General features: G+C 40.5%; 1 protein-coding gene across 2 annotated transcripts in view; it reads right to left on the bottom strand.

Moving 5' to 3' along the window:
- Window positions 1-14,131, bottom strand: part of LOC308397848 (transcription initiation factor TFIID subunit 4) — a 106,813-nt gene that overhangs the window by 2,582 nt on the left and 90,100 nt on the right. The gene's annotated exons all lie outside the window — the stretch shown is intronic.

The raw sequence follows: 14,131 nt of genomic DNA, 5'->3' as shown, positions 1-14,131 counted from the left end.
AAGGCAAACTTGCTAGATTTTGTTTCTTGTGACTTCTTCCCCTAAAATAAAACTCAAATTGAAAGGTCTCTTTTATGACACAGTGGATCCATGCTTTCTAAACAAATGCAACGTGCATCTTAGAATGTGAGCATTGTAGCAGGCTGACATTATGGCTTAGTCACACTACAGTAAAAACATAACGGTCCCCTTGTAACTAAGAAAAGTTGGTGGTCAATATTGATTTTTTTTTGTGTGCATTTCATCACCAAAGAGTTTGGATGATCAACTGATTGCCCAGACATTACACATGCAAAACCTTCAAGCTCTGGGCAGCCACTTTGAATTGTGAGGCGACTGCATGGGTCGCCTGGGGGTAGGCAGCCTGTCTCTGAATTACTACAGTCCGACTCAGTCAGACTGCAATTACTTTCAGACAGATTGACAAAGATTTGCAAATAACTGACGTTTAATTTATAAATGCAAACAGATTGCAAATATTTTGCAGTAAATCTGGTTCCATCTGCACTGATAAGCACATCTCATCTGCAATGTGTCTCTTTGCAAAAAAGGGGACTCAACTCAACTGGTTGCCAGCTGGCTGTATTTTTGTTATATTTCTATATAACAAGAAGCTTGCCATGTGCCTATGCCATTCAGCAGATAAAGAGGTTTGCAATTTTGCATTAATTTATCACAGTTAATTGCCATATGGCCACACAGAGACCACGCAATTGCCCACTTGACCCCATTTAATCGCAAACTGATAGGTTGACGACAGATTTACTCAATCGTATTTTACTTTCTAGCAACTCATTTGTGACTTTGTAGGAATCATGCAGCTAAAAAGAGAAGAGAATACTTTTGTTTTTGAATGGCAAATTGTGATAAGTTAAATTGTGGTGTGTAATGATCGATTTTTGATCCCACATTGGTGTCTGTTTGTGTACTTTGGCTATGCAAAGAGAGGGATTGTGGGAATTCAACTAATGCGGCAGCTACATTGCATGTAATGTAGCTGTTGCCATTGGATGGTTGTTTGTTTTTTTTCATTTAAAAGGCCAAAAGCATAACAGATGGCCAACTGGTTGAAAGGTTGGCTTGAACAGAATGGGACAGACAGTAAAGTCCACCACAAAGAAGACAAATTGCAAAAAAGACATCAAAGATAGCATATAGCTCAAATATAGACAGTTTTCATTATTTTTGGTTTCACCTCACTGCAAACAAGCTTTTTGTATGGCTTTTTTTTTTTTACAGCTAAGCTAAACTCCCAACTTAACCTAGAGTAGCCCAGTTTACTGGTTGTTCTACGTATTTTTGACACTGTCCCTTGGTGACAGTGCAGCTACAGTTACAACATGTACATATGGGTCTGCAAAGCCCTGTATACCACCTCCTATCAGTGCACCACCATGCTGTGACCTCAACACAAACCCCAAACTCAGTATGACTTTTTTTATTGTTCCTTTTACTAAGAGTTTTTCCCTCACTTTCTTTTCTGTAAGTCTTTGGAACAGTTTCTATAGTAAAACACAAAACTGTTTAGAGTCAAGCAATATGTGGTTTCCATTCAGAAAATAAAGTAATCTTTGTTCAATGGCAAACACATTGACAGTATCAATAGTAAGGAATGTGGCCTCTAAGCAAGTATACACCTCCAATAAAGAAAAATAATCTGTCTTGAAGAGCTGGATGAGATCAAAAGACACACTAATAATGTCCAGATCTTCAGGTGCAGGCAAATGTTCAAAAACAAATTCTTTAAACTTACAAAACAAAACATTGGCAACATGCACCAAAGGCCACATTTTTGCTCATGTATGTTTTATGGCTCTTTACATTGCCTGGACTATGAACAGATTTTTCCTCTAAATAAACAACTCTGCTGACATAGATCTTAGCTGACGTTCCAGTCTGAAATGGAGACCTTGTTGTTTGTATTTGATCCAGGAAAAAGGAGAACGATAAAAAAACAGGGAGTGTATACAGAGGCTGATACAAATCAAGAGATGCATTTACATTTGGAAATGAGAAACACTGGGAAACAAATCCAGCGAGTGCCCACTTTTCACCCAGGCACAGAGAAATAAGACAGACATTTCAGTCAGGAACACCCTCTCATAATTACATTGATTGCACCACTCTGTAAACACAGAGTACAGACAGGCCTTAACTGCAAACATATGATGGGTATGAATTTACAAGAACAAAACCAAAGTCCCTCCAGTACCCACCCCCTCATATGCTTGTGTTTGTGTACAATGTATGATGATGCCTTGTCTCAAATTACCCTTAGAACACATTTTGTCCCTTTTTGGAAGCTGTATGATGATTGAGGCTAGCCAGGCCACTTCTCCTGCCAACTTACCTCAACCACATCTAGGGGCAAGTGGGTACAGCATGCTCCTCAGCACCCTGGGGCACACCAGACCCTCACTTTGGGGAGCAACCCCACTTTAATCAGGTCAATCATAGCTGACCACACGTGAAAGATGGGCCTGCCTACTGCCATGCCAATTACTGCCACTCACAAGTAAGGTTGATGACAGGGCCACAGATTTTACCAATCAAAGCCATCCATCCACCTAGATGGATGGGCAGCACTGGCCACAGGCAGGCAGTCAGTGCTGGGGTGGTGCAGTGGCTAAAGTGGGTGATGGTGGGGTGGAGGGAGGCAGAAAGCACAGACAGATCATGGTCAACAGGTAGTGCACTGCAGATCCCAGAATGCCTTATTCCCTTTGGGGACAAGGGCAGTCGTAAGTGATTGAAATAATACAGGCAGAAAGTCCAGCGCTTATAGAGGAATTCACTCAAAACAGCCTCTCCTCTCCCCTCTGTCTTTATATGCTGTCGTCATAAGGAATGCCAACAACCCAAACAGTGGTATGTTGTTGTCAGTATCTATGGAGACCAATGCCTCTCACCAGTACACACAGGAAATAATGTTGCAGAGGAGGGAGGAGAGGGATGGGCATGGTAAACACCACCGCTAAACAAAGCAGATGGTGGAGTGTCAGTTAGAAAGGGAAGTGAGACATCAATGACTATTCGCTCCTTGTCTAGCAATTACACTGTAATTGTGTTTGAAATTCAATAAAAAAAAACAAAATGGTAGACTTTTGTAAGGTCATGGTGGATAAAAAGAAAACGTGAGCAGAGGAAAGAGTACGAGAGCAGAGTCACAAAGACAGACAGAGGAGTACAGCAAAAAGGAAAATCTCAAAATCAGCTTGGCCAAGAAAGATCCATGAGGCAAAAAACAGCATCTGTCATTTTATCTGTGATGGGCGCTCGGAGGCATTATGTCATATGACATATCCATCGTACAGAATGCGCAGGGATACTTCGATACATCTCTTCAGACATTTGACTTGTTTGGAGCGGGGGACAGACAGAAAAAACACAGAGAGTGCGGTGGATAGAACCTGAGGAGGGGAGAGCAGAGGCTTTAAAGCTCGTCTGTAATAAGGCCTCTTTTGCTGGCTCTGGTCTTCAGCGACAGTGTGTTGACATACATGACAACGCGCCAATGGTCCAGACACATTATGTTACACTATTTAATTCCCTGTGGTTTCCAGCACATATGCGAATGCACGAAAAAGCAGAAAAAGCATGTCTAAATGTGCTTTATCTATCTTGCAATTAGCATAACACACTAAGTGGAAAATAATGAGAGAGGCACTGAAGCACAGGACAAGTCCTGCACATTCTTGGGTTGTGACCCTATAATAAGGCAAAAAATAGTTTCAGCAATTTCTTGTGAAGCTAAACTTCAGATTAGATTTATAAATAGAACATGAATGCATACTTTAAATGACTGAAGTAAGATTTACAGAAGTTATTCACAATAAATATGGCCTGATACCAGACAGAATTTTCAACTTGTTACACTCCATTTCCTTCGTAAGTTTGACAGTTCATCCCCTCTAACTGATTTATATGGGAGAGGAGATTTGATTTTCCCTAAACAATGACTAGAGACCACCTGAATCTAACATCGTTTTAAACCAAGAATGGTGCATAGCCACGTCAACACGCTGGTATCACTGTGATTTTAAGAGTGAACTGGAACATATTAAAACTGTTCCACATGTTCCTTCATTTATCTTTTATTTGTTTGTTTAGTAGAGAAACCCACTGTTTCATCTGAGCAGACAGTTTGGCAGAACACACAGATTTCAAGATAATGACAAAGGTAACAACAAATACAAGGCTTGTATTATTTAGTGTTATTATCTTCTTAAGTCCCAATGCAATTATAAAATTATGAGTGAGGACAGATTTCATGAAAATGACAAGGCTGGTGTGTTTGGACATTAATTTTTTTTCTACTTTTATATGATAATCAGAGATTCGTGGAAAAAAAGAATATTTTACCAGAAAGGACAAAGTCAGCAAATCACAATTTCAGATTATCAGATCATATATGGACTGCAAAACTCACTTTAACTTTGACAGAACTAAAATGAATTCATATTTTGCTAAACTTACTTTCAATTCATATTTCTATTTACACTCTCTGTCTTTCTTAATCTTGCCCTTATTTTTGACTTATTATCTCCAGTTGAACAGTAACAGTAGTGGTGCTTGTATGTGTATGCAATTTACATTCAGTCCTTTACTGTTTAAGGGAAAGGGGGTAGGGTAGCGGTGGTGGTGGGTTTCTTGCTGATCTGTGTCTTTGAACCCTGAGTGGCACCTGTGCCTTGATGCCGAAGCCAATATTGGATTTGGCCCAGGTCACACCTTAGGGCGGTGGGTTAATGGCCCACTTTGCCAGGCACGCAGAGCTGCTCGGCCCTGCACAGTCCAACCTGCTGTCTCAGCACTCCACTCCTCACGGCAGAAGTTGCAGACAGAGGCTGGGTGGTGAGAGAGGGTGTACTGTATGTACCAGTGTGCGACAACACACTAACAATCACGCTGTATTAACTAAAACTGCAACATGGGGAGAAAACACCGCTTAGCTGTCATGCTAAAAGACAAATACTAGACTCTTGGTTAAGAAAAATAGAAGCTGTTCATAATACAACATTTATCTTTTACTTTGGTGGTGAGATAGCTCTTATGTCTAAGCCTCAGGCAATGAGGACATATATAGAACAACAATGATAGACTGCTGATAACATAGACAAATAAGCGAAGCAAAAGCTAAACCAAGTAGTGTTTTAAAGCTAAAAACTGGGCGGAAGTTAACGATAGCTGCTATTTAGTTATGAAAATTTTCTCTTTCATATTTCGGTCACTCTTAAGAGCACAAAGTCATGATTTAGTGCTCCAATTATATTTGCATTAGGTGTTTAGATCCTTTAAATTGGCTTGCAGGTCCTACTCCTGTTGGGCTTCCTCACATGATGAGTACCTGATGTGCTGACAAACTATCATGCATGCTGGTTGACTGAAGGCCTCGCAGATTTGCTGATTGACAAACTGAAGACCTGACTGTTGGGCTGACTGGCTCAGAGCTTGACTGACTCACTGACCGACCGACTCATTTACTGACTGAAGGGCTGACTAACTGACTGCCTGGTTGACTGACTATGTGCCAGGATGCAAAGCTTTCCCACATGTTTTCCTCCATGCTGCATTTCAGTTGGGGAACGCTGCCTCGTCCCTTCAGTGTTTACAGTGTGTAGCCCAGCCGTGGGAGTGCAGCCCCGCTTCATCTCCACACTCGGCCTGAAACGCCTCTTCTCCGGGCGCCATTAATCAGCAACAGAGACTTTCTCTCTCGCCTCTCCCTTTTCTCGCTCTTCTACGCCCACAGACATGCTGGATGAGGCCATTTTGAAAGAGTTAACAGATGTCGGCTGATTTGCCCCAGGCTTTCTGACATTGCCCGAGTGATGTATTTGATGTGGAGTTTATTCAGCTCTAATAAACGTATAAAGAATTAGAATAATAATTCACAGATGTACATACCCAGATTATATGCCGGAGCTCCCCTTTGAAGCAGACAAGGCAGCCAAGATTAACAGAACCAGGGGAAAGGATGAAAAGGGTTTTGGTTCAGTCCACCAATAATCACAGAGGTCAGAATGGACTAATACCACAGCTTTATGTTCATGCACTGACGCAGATGGCCTTTGTTCCTATCAGAGGTTTCTAAATAAGAGGCAGCCAGTGTCGCCATGCTTTCAAAAATGGAGGCGAGTGAAGCCCATTTGCTATATATTTCTTTTCTTGTCACAAACATGTTATTTTTAATTTGTCATTTTGTGAACAGTAAAAAGAAAAACTAAAAGAATAAAGGGTAAAACACAATGGGACAGGAGTGAGGTCTAGCATTCTGATCATGGCAAAAAGGATGAGGGAATTACTTTCAAAACAAACAACTTCCATTTGCTTCACAACTAAACAACAACAAATCTCAAAAATGGCCAGTTGCAGAGCATCTTAATACCCACATAAACCATAAAAACAGCTACACAGCTCCATGGCAATGCATAGCAACCGTGCAGAATTTCAGTCAAGGAGAAAGAAGGCAAAAAAACACCTTATTACTTCTAACTCCTGCAAGCCATTTTGGTCTCCAAAGGTTTTAGAGCGCCGCAGGCCATGTGTCTGCAGTGTTTCGGGAAATGACTTGCCTTCGCACGAACACTGCTATGTTCTGCAGCACTGCTGCCCCCAGCATCCCCGCTCAATTTCTGTTTAACCCTTTCCTGCCTTCCCTCACACTGACTCACTGCAACAGAGAGCTCACACCCAGCACAATACTGTCACATTGTTCAGCCTCCCACAACCAAAGCGAATCAGACCAGCTTTTTCACGAGCTAACACATTAACTCCACGTCTAATTTGGCTACTTAAGCATGTGATGGCTCTTGAATAACACGGTGCAGGAAAGGCGTAAGGTTACACGAGGAAGAGAAAGACGAAGTAGAAAAAAAAGTGCTCCATTCCACTTGATCTACTACAATGTGCGACACAGTTTGCACACTTGAGTGTGTATCAACGGTGGATTAAATCTGCAAACTCGTTGACACAACACATAATTAAAACATCTTGCTCGAGGTCAGGAATTTTCTAATTAGTAGTGTACTGACAAAGCTGCAATTCCATCGCCCTGAGTCCACAGGTTACTGCTAAGATGAAAGCCGACCCCGGAGCACTATTCTGCAGGGCTGCTCATACAATTCCTCAGAAGACAGTCACAGGGTCACCAAGCTAAACAGTCTGCTGCACCCGGAACCTTACTTCCAAACAAAGAACTTCAAACTTTCCTGCCTGGAAACACAATCTTGCTTTTGTTTCCCCTCTCTCTTTCTTTTCAACCTGAGAGAAACAAAAGATTTTGTGAAGGCAACTAGAGGAAGAAACCATAACACCGTTTTTAATCTTTTTAATTAAAATGCTCTAAGCCTGGCTAGCTGAACAACTTGTTAAATAGTACAAAGGCTTTATTAGGTGGGGCTTTGTAGCTTAAGTTGGCAACCCCGCTTAGGATTTGGGGGTAATAACATTTGTTCACATATTGCCAATTATTATCTGCTAAATGACAGGAAAGCCATATTGTCCACAACCAGAGTAGTACACCAGCAGAACAGCTAACATAACAAGGATCCAGATGGTGCGTTTGTTGCTGTTGTGATTAATAAATCAGTTTTATTTGTCTGAAGATCATAATCCAACCAATAACCCACCAAGCAATGTGCTCAATGTCTTGCTTCTCTGGCACTTTCTATAGTGAGGCACAAGTGGCTACGAAACTGCTAACAGCCTCCCTGATAACCTGGACAATTAACACAGGCCAAGTATCTTTGGCTACATAAAATATCAGAAGTAGAACTTTTTCAGCATTAAATATTCAAGGCGTTTCATATATAAAATGAACCCAATTAGAGTTAAAATAGGAGAAGTGTAATGAGTCTCTAGTCAGAATGCTTGTCTTCAGAACTACTCGCTAATGAGCCCTTGTTGGTTTTACACACTTTACTTTCAATGGTGTGGCACTGTCATTTCTGCTGGTTTTTAATTTTTAATTCAAGTTGAATGAGAGGGTGGTGACTGAGTTAATAATCAAGGCACCGGGGTGTTTTGCAGCCGATGGATAGCTGGGAGAAGTTGCCAAATGAGGCTTGTGGTCCACCCTTTGATGTCTTTGCGAAACGTTCCAAATAGGAATAACCAGTTAACAAAAGCCTATCGGTTCAGAATGGTATCAAACATAAATGACCATACTAAGAAGAACGCATCCTGCAAATGGCCTAATTAGGGAAAATGGTACACTAGCAAAATAGCATGGCACTGAATAACACAGAACCCATGCGCAATAACAGACACTGACTCAAGCACAGGATGAGACACGAAAAGCAGCACAACAGTTCCCGCTGCTCGGCAGACATGTGCTGTATCCTGAGCTGTCAGTCTTCACATAAATCCTCATATGAGCAGTGACACATTTCACTTACAAGAAAAGGAACACACCAAGGAGCCACAGTAGATTTGCAGATGTAGGGTTTTAGAGAGCACATCTATGGCAGAGGTTCGCGCTATGAATCGGCCCTTGATCTTAAATTGACATTAATGGGGCCATTTTTGACATCACTTAGCCATCACAGGCTCGTTCCCGTGCTGCTGACACTGGTCCCCGTGCACCTGATGCAGCGCCTGCTAAGATGAGCAGCAGGAAAATGGCTGTCTGAAGAGCAGGTCTGATTAAAATCCACGCTCTTCAGGGGAAAGAGTGGAGTTTCATGTTTTATATAGATGGCCCAGAAAGATGAACCAAAACTTAAATAGAGTGTCTCTGTGAACATTCGTGACCCCCAGTGTCACTGTTTTTTATCCAAAAAGCTGAAGGGGAGAAGCTGCCAAAGTTTTCTAAGCTATTCTGAAACAAATCTCTTTACCAGTCTGGGGATTTATGGTGTTAAATCAACTTACAGTAAAGTTACAGTAAAATGCCCGACTTATATTGTACTTCTACTAGTTTTTTTGTTAAGCAAAAAAGTCTTTTGACTAACAATATGGTATGTGACACTTGTCGAAATTCAAATCGTATAGAGTAATATGCAATTAATTTAAAAAATCCAGATGTGTGGGAGGCAAACGGGGTAAAAATGGTTGGCAGCTTTGCAAAATTTCAACGCAGTTAAGGAGCTCCTCATTATGGTTCTGTTGGCACTTTTCTGGAGGCCTCATTCCTCCCATCAGCTTGCTCTTCCACAGGCCCAGAAGGCTTACTTCCTACCTGCACAGCATTTTGGCAACCTGCTTTATTATACCACATACAACAGCATCCTTTCCCAAGCAGCTGTGTGTATATATGTGTGTATAGTGCTTATCTACATATTGACTTGGTATAAATCCACACTCTTGTCTGCCATAATAATTACACATCTTGTAAAAGAAAGTACTCAATTCTTCCTGCACCTGAGGCGGGCAGCTGCAGGAGCTACCCTTCGGCGCCCAGCAAACACACCTCCGGCGCTGCCTGGTATCCAAACAGCTTCAGCGTGCACCCAAAGCCATTGCCTTCCATGGTGTAATGGCGCCTTTCTATTAGATTCCAAGTGAAGAGAAAATGCCAACGCAAGCACTGGTAAATGTGTTTCTATGTACTGCAGGAACAAAGCAGTTAGGACCGGCTGAACAGGTAATAAAGACAGCAGGGGCCTGTTTTATAGTTGTCAATGAGTCAAGACCACACACGCATAACTGCACATACCTCGATACAAATGTATACGCAAACACACAACAAAGTCATCATGTGTAGTGACAGAGGCCAGCCCAGGAGGTATGTTTGCATTCTGTGGCTCTCTGGACCTTGTGGTATGTGTATATAAAAATTTTTTCCAAAGGCCAGACAAGCCTTTTAAAGCCAAACCACATCTCATTGCTCAGAAATGCCGTGACATGTAATCAAAATGCTGATGCGGACGATAGGGACCATAGCCAGCTATTCACAACTCCCCCAAAGTTCTATCAGTGGAGGCCGTTCATTAGTCCAACAAATACATAATTTATGCAATCTAAAATATACATGTGATCATGAATCAAAATGGGAATGAGAGGCACAGAAACACTGAAGCTTTCTGATGATGCCAATTCCTTTTTTTTGGAAAAACGAGAAGTGGTCAAATGTTGCCAAACATGCCCAACCGCAGCATCTTTGTTCTTCTTAGAGGCTAAACCAAAGCCAGCCCTGGCAATATTAAAAGTAGCAGCAATCTATGGTCATTACAACTCTTTTCTTATTCAGACAAGATTGTTTTGTATTTGTCTATCGTCTGTGTCGTAGTCAAGTACATTATTAAACTCAGAATACGCCATTGAGCAGCAAATGTGGAATTTACAAGACGTGCATGTAAAACATATTAAGCCAACCTGGGAGACAGTAGGTTAGAGTGAATGACACTTGACACAAAAAAGAAAATGCAAAATCAACAGGAGCAACATATGCCGACATCAAAAACAGTGAAAGAGCCATAAGCCTTTATCCTTTCTTCATTCAGGGCTCATAACATCTATGTGCATGGTGATGTCTGAACTCTGCTGAGATTATTTGTCAAAAATGCCTGAATTTCACAGTTAATTGGCCTCCCTAATTAGCACAGGATGTCTAATTCCCATTGCAGTCAGTGTGCTAAATGGTAAAGCTTTAGCAAGCGGATGCCATTCCTTTTCATTTGAGCAGAGAGACTCCCTGTGCAAACCGAGCTACACTGTACATTACACACTCAATGATCGATTCTAAATCTTAATTAGGGAAACGACAAACAAGCAATGGGACTTAATGAACTGTGTACCTTGTCAAACAGCTGGCTGATTATATTTATTGAGATATATGTTAAATTTAATGATTTGGGCAATTAACTGTTAGACCCCCTCTGTAATCTCTGAGGGACATAAAGAGGCCAGGGAGTTGAGCACAAGGGCCAGAGACCTAATGGAAAGCAGCTGACAAATATTTGTCGTCCCCAGAGCGCTGAAATAGGCATCGGCGACTCAGAAGACCTTGTGCTTCAAAATGAAGATGTCATATACAGGGAGTCAACTCCCTTGTCTGCTTCAATCACTAGTGCTCCTGGTTAACACAGCTCTGATGGTGTAATAAGACATGTTTCAGACACTCCTAGCTTTGCTGGGACCTCAATTCATTTAATGATGTGAGATGTTCTGCACAAACAATACAGAAACATAACAAAAGACATCTGAAAGTGTGCACAGCCTTTATTATCAGTGTCGTTTTTTTCACGCCATCCATTTCTAACTTTTTTTTCTAAATTGGTCAAATGGAAAGCAGTGAAAAGCGAGGAAAAAAAATTAAGCTGAGCCGAAAAGTGCGACTTGGATTTAATATTTTATAATTGCCAAGGGACATTCTAAGATCAATGAATTTTTGCCCGGGACACACATCAGAAAGAGATGTACTTCAGTCTTTTTAGGGAACATTGGTCTATTTAATTCCAGTGTCTGATGCATGTGAAATATGCCTTCCATGGCCTCCTTCTTCTTCCCCAGGCACTGCTGCAGGCAGACATTACCACTTTTAATGGGCCGCCATGAGAAGAGGCAAGTCAGCCAATAACCCATCCTCACTAATGGATCGCCTTGTTTGTTCTCTTTTACCATTTTCAGAAGCTAATTTTAGATGTTCTGTTTTCCTGTTAAAATACAAAATAAAGGACACTGTATCACAACAACATTTTAACAAAAACAATGAAACAGATGAAGAACAGCAAGGGAGCTGTAACAGATATGATATTTATGCATGGACATTCTCTGCATGTAAATCATGTGGTTGTTCATCCAGATTATGAAGGGTAGGTATTGTGTAACTGAAAGCCATAACAGGGCCTGTCTCAGAGAGGGGGGCTACAGAAAAAGGTTTCAATGGGTTGCAGTAACAAAGTCAGACTTGACTTATGGTGGGTAGAAAACGGCAGTAGCTTTTAGGAGTGGTAATGATCAGCTGTTTGATCGGTTTAAGCCTGGGACTAAAATATCTGCTTGTCTGGATTTCAATTTTGCCTCAACCTTTAACTTTTTAAATATATCTGAAGCTTCAGTTTTAGTTACAGATGTACACATTTTTTGTAGACCAAGCGTGAATAATATGAATTTACACCTGCTGATACTGATTACTGATATACATAGTGATATACATACTATTATTAGTATGTATATCACTAAGTTAATAGTTAGGGAATATAATTAACATCAATCCACCTCACAGTTAAGCTGATAAAAGGCACTGAGTCGACATGGCTGGTTAAAATATGCATCAAATATCTATGGTAAAGCTGACGCCCAAGATGTGTTAGGACATGTTTTTGGTTTTGTTTTCAAAATTAGGACAAGTTCAGTTCTGCCTACCTGCTCAACCAGTGTGATATTAATATAATACTGACAATAACCATGATAGGTGAAAATTAAAGACACTGACATTGGCATCATGTTAATAATAGAAAGTAGATAAAATCACATAAATTATAATTTAATTGTTCTTTCTATACTGCTTTCTACAGAAACGTATAAATCCCCGAATAGCATTTTAAGTGTAAAACACACAATAAGGTTGGAAGAAATGGAAGGAGTTCTGTTTAACTCCCTCATGAAGGTTTGTACAATGAAACTTGTTATGTTCATGTTATAAGAATAAAGGCATTTTAAATTATATTTTTAGAAATAGTGACTTGGAGTTCTTAAATATTACCTCGATTAAGAGCAATATATTTTTAATTTTTCTAAAAACATTAGAATAATGTGATATTTGTAGTAAAAATAACATCTATCATGATAGATTATACTAAACTTAACAATTTCTACCTTTTTAAGCAGTTTATACTATTATTTAAATTTCAAGGGTTCGTTTCCACATACATTCCCACATATATTATTAAATATACAAACAACTGTAAATGTATGTCTGTAGGTTACACAGAAACTATTTCTGGCAGAAAAATAGGAAAGTGCAAACTAGTATAGTTCAACTATTACACAGTGAAGATTGTTCTAAATTATTTAGCACCGACCTATGAGTGGAGAGGAATTGCTTACAGGATGCGTGATGTGCACCTCCATAAAGTCGTTGTTCTATGCTCTGATCAGGCATTTCTAGCATCCAATTGTAGTTTGCCATCTCCATACATACAGCTACTCTTCTTCCCGTCTTGGCATTCTTCTGCCCTCCTACCAGCATCTTTACTATATTTTTCTTCTTTTTTCCACGGGATCAAACCTAAACCTAGACCGCTGACAATGGAGTGCACATAAAATAACAGTGAATGACAACAAACCTAAATACATAGCAACATTAAAATGCACTCCTCCTTTGTAATGCTAGTGCTGTGCTGCAAAAGGCAATCAGGGTTAAATCTAACAGCATCGCAGGAGGTCCTATAAATAACGACAGTAAGTCACACAAAGGCACAGGAGTTTCTTAAGTGAGCCATAACAAAAAGAACTCTCTATGTATGCCTCTCCAGGGCTCCACCATGTAAGTTTCAGAGGCTCTATGTTGACAACTTTATTAGCAGCTCTTGCGTTCTCGAGTCATTCGATGCCATTCTCACATGTTAAGAATAAGAAACTTGAGGCTCGGAGTTTCCATCTCCTCCAGGATGGAGGAAATATAAGCAGCACAGAATGGCAAAGAGTGATTGAGGCATTTTCACTGCCTATCCCTATGAGTGGTGAAAGCGTAGGATGAGGAGTGTGGGTTTGCACAGTGCGGTATAGCACAGCATGGGGCCCACGATGTTAGGCTGTCCCCACGTCCCTGGCCAGCAGGCTAGCTAGAGAGCCAGCCATTACTGGTCCGCCTCCATAGCAGCGAGGCGGAGGGGGAAAAAAATGCAGCAAATTTCATTCTTCAGAAATTTAATTATATCAAGATTAACAAGGGAGGTAATTAATTTCTTTAAGATGGGTATCTTTTAAGTGCCTGGGGCTCAACTTTGTTGTCAAAACTGTATATTTAACCATTATTTCAGGGCAAAGTTTTAAAGGCAGAAATGAGGGGGATATCTACTTTGGCATGAATATGAATATATAGAAGCTTCTTATCTAAATAAGGAGACTACTGTGTTAAAACTACCATGTACATGTATAGATGTATGCTCTATTTAGGAATCACTAACAAAAAGACATTGGAACTTTATAATTATATTTTCAATGTAAAGTATATTGAGCTAAA

This window comes from Rhamphochromis sp. 'chilingali' (assembly GCF_963969265.1).
Source record: "Rhamphochromis sp. 'chilingali' genome assembly, chromosome: 6".
Classification (NCBI taxonomy): domain Eukaryota; kingdom Metazoa; phylum Chordata; class Actinopteri; order Cichliformes; family Cichlidae; genus Rhamphochromis; species Rhamphochromis sp. 'chilingali'.
This window is presented reverse-complemented; position numbering and strand designations above follow the sequence as displayed.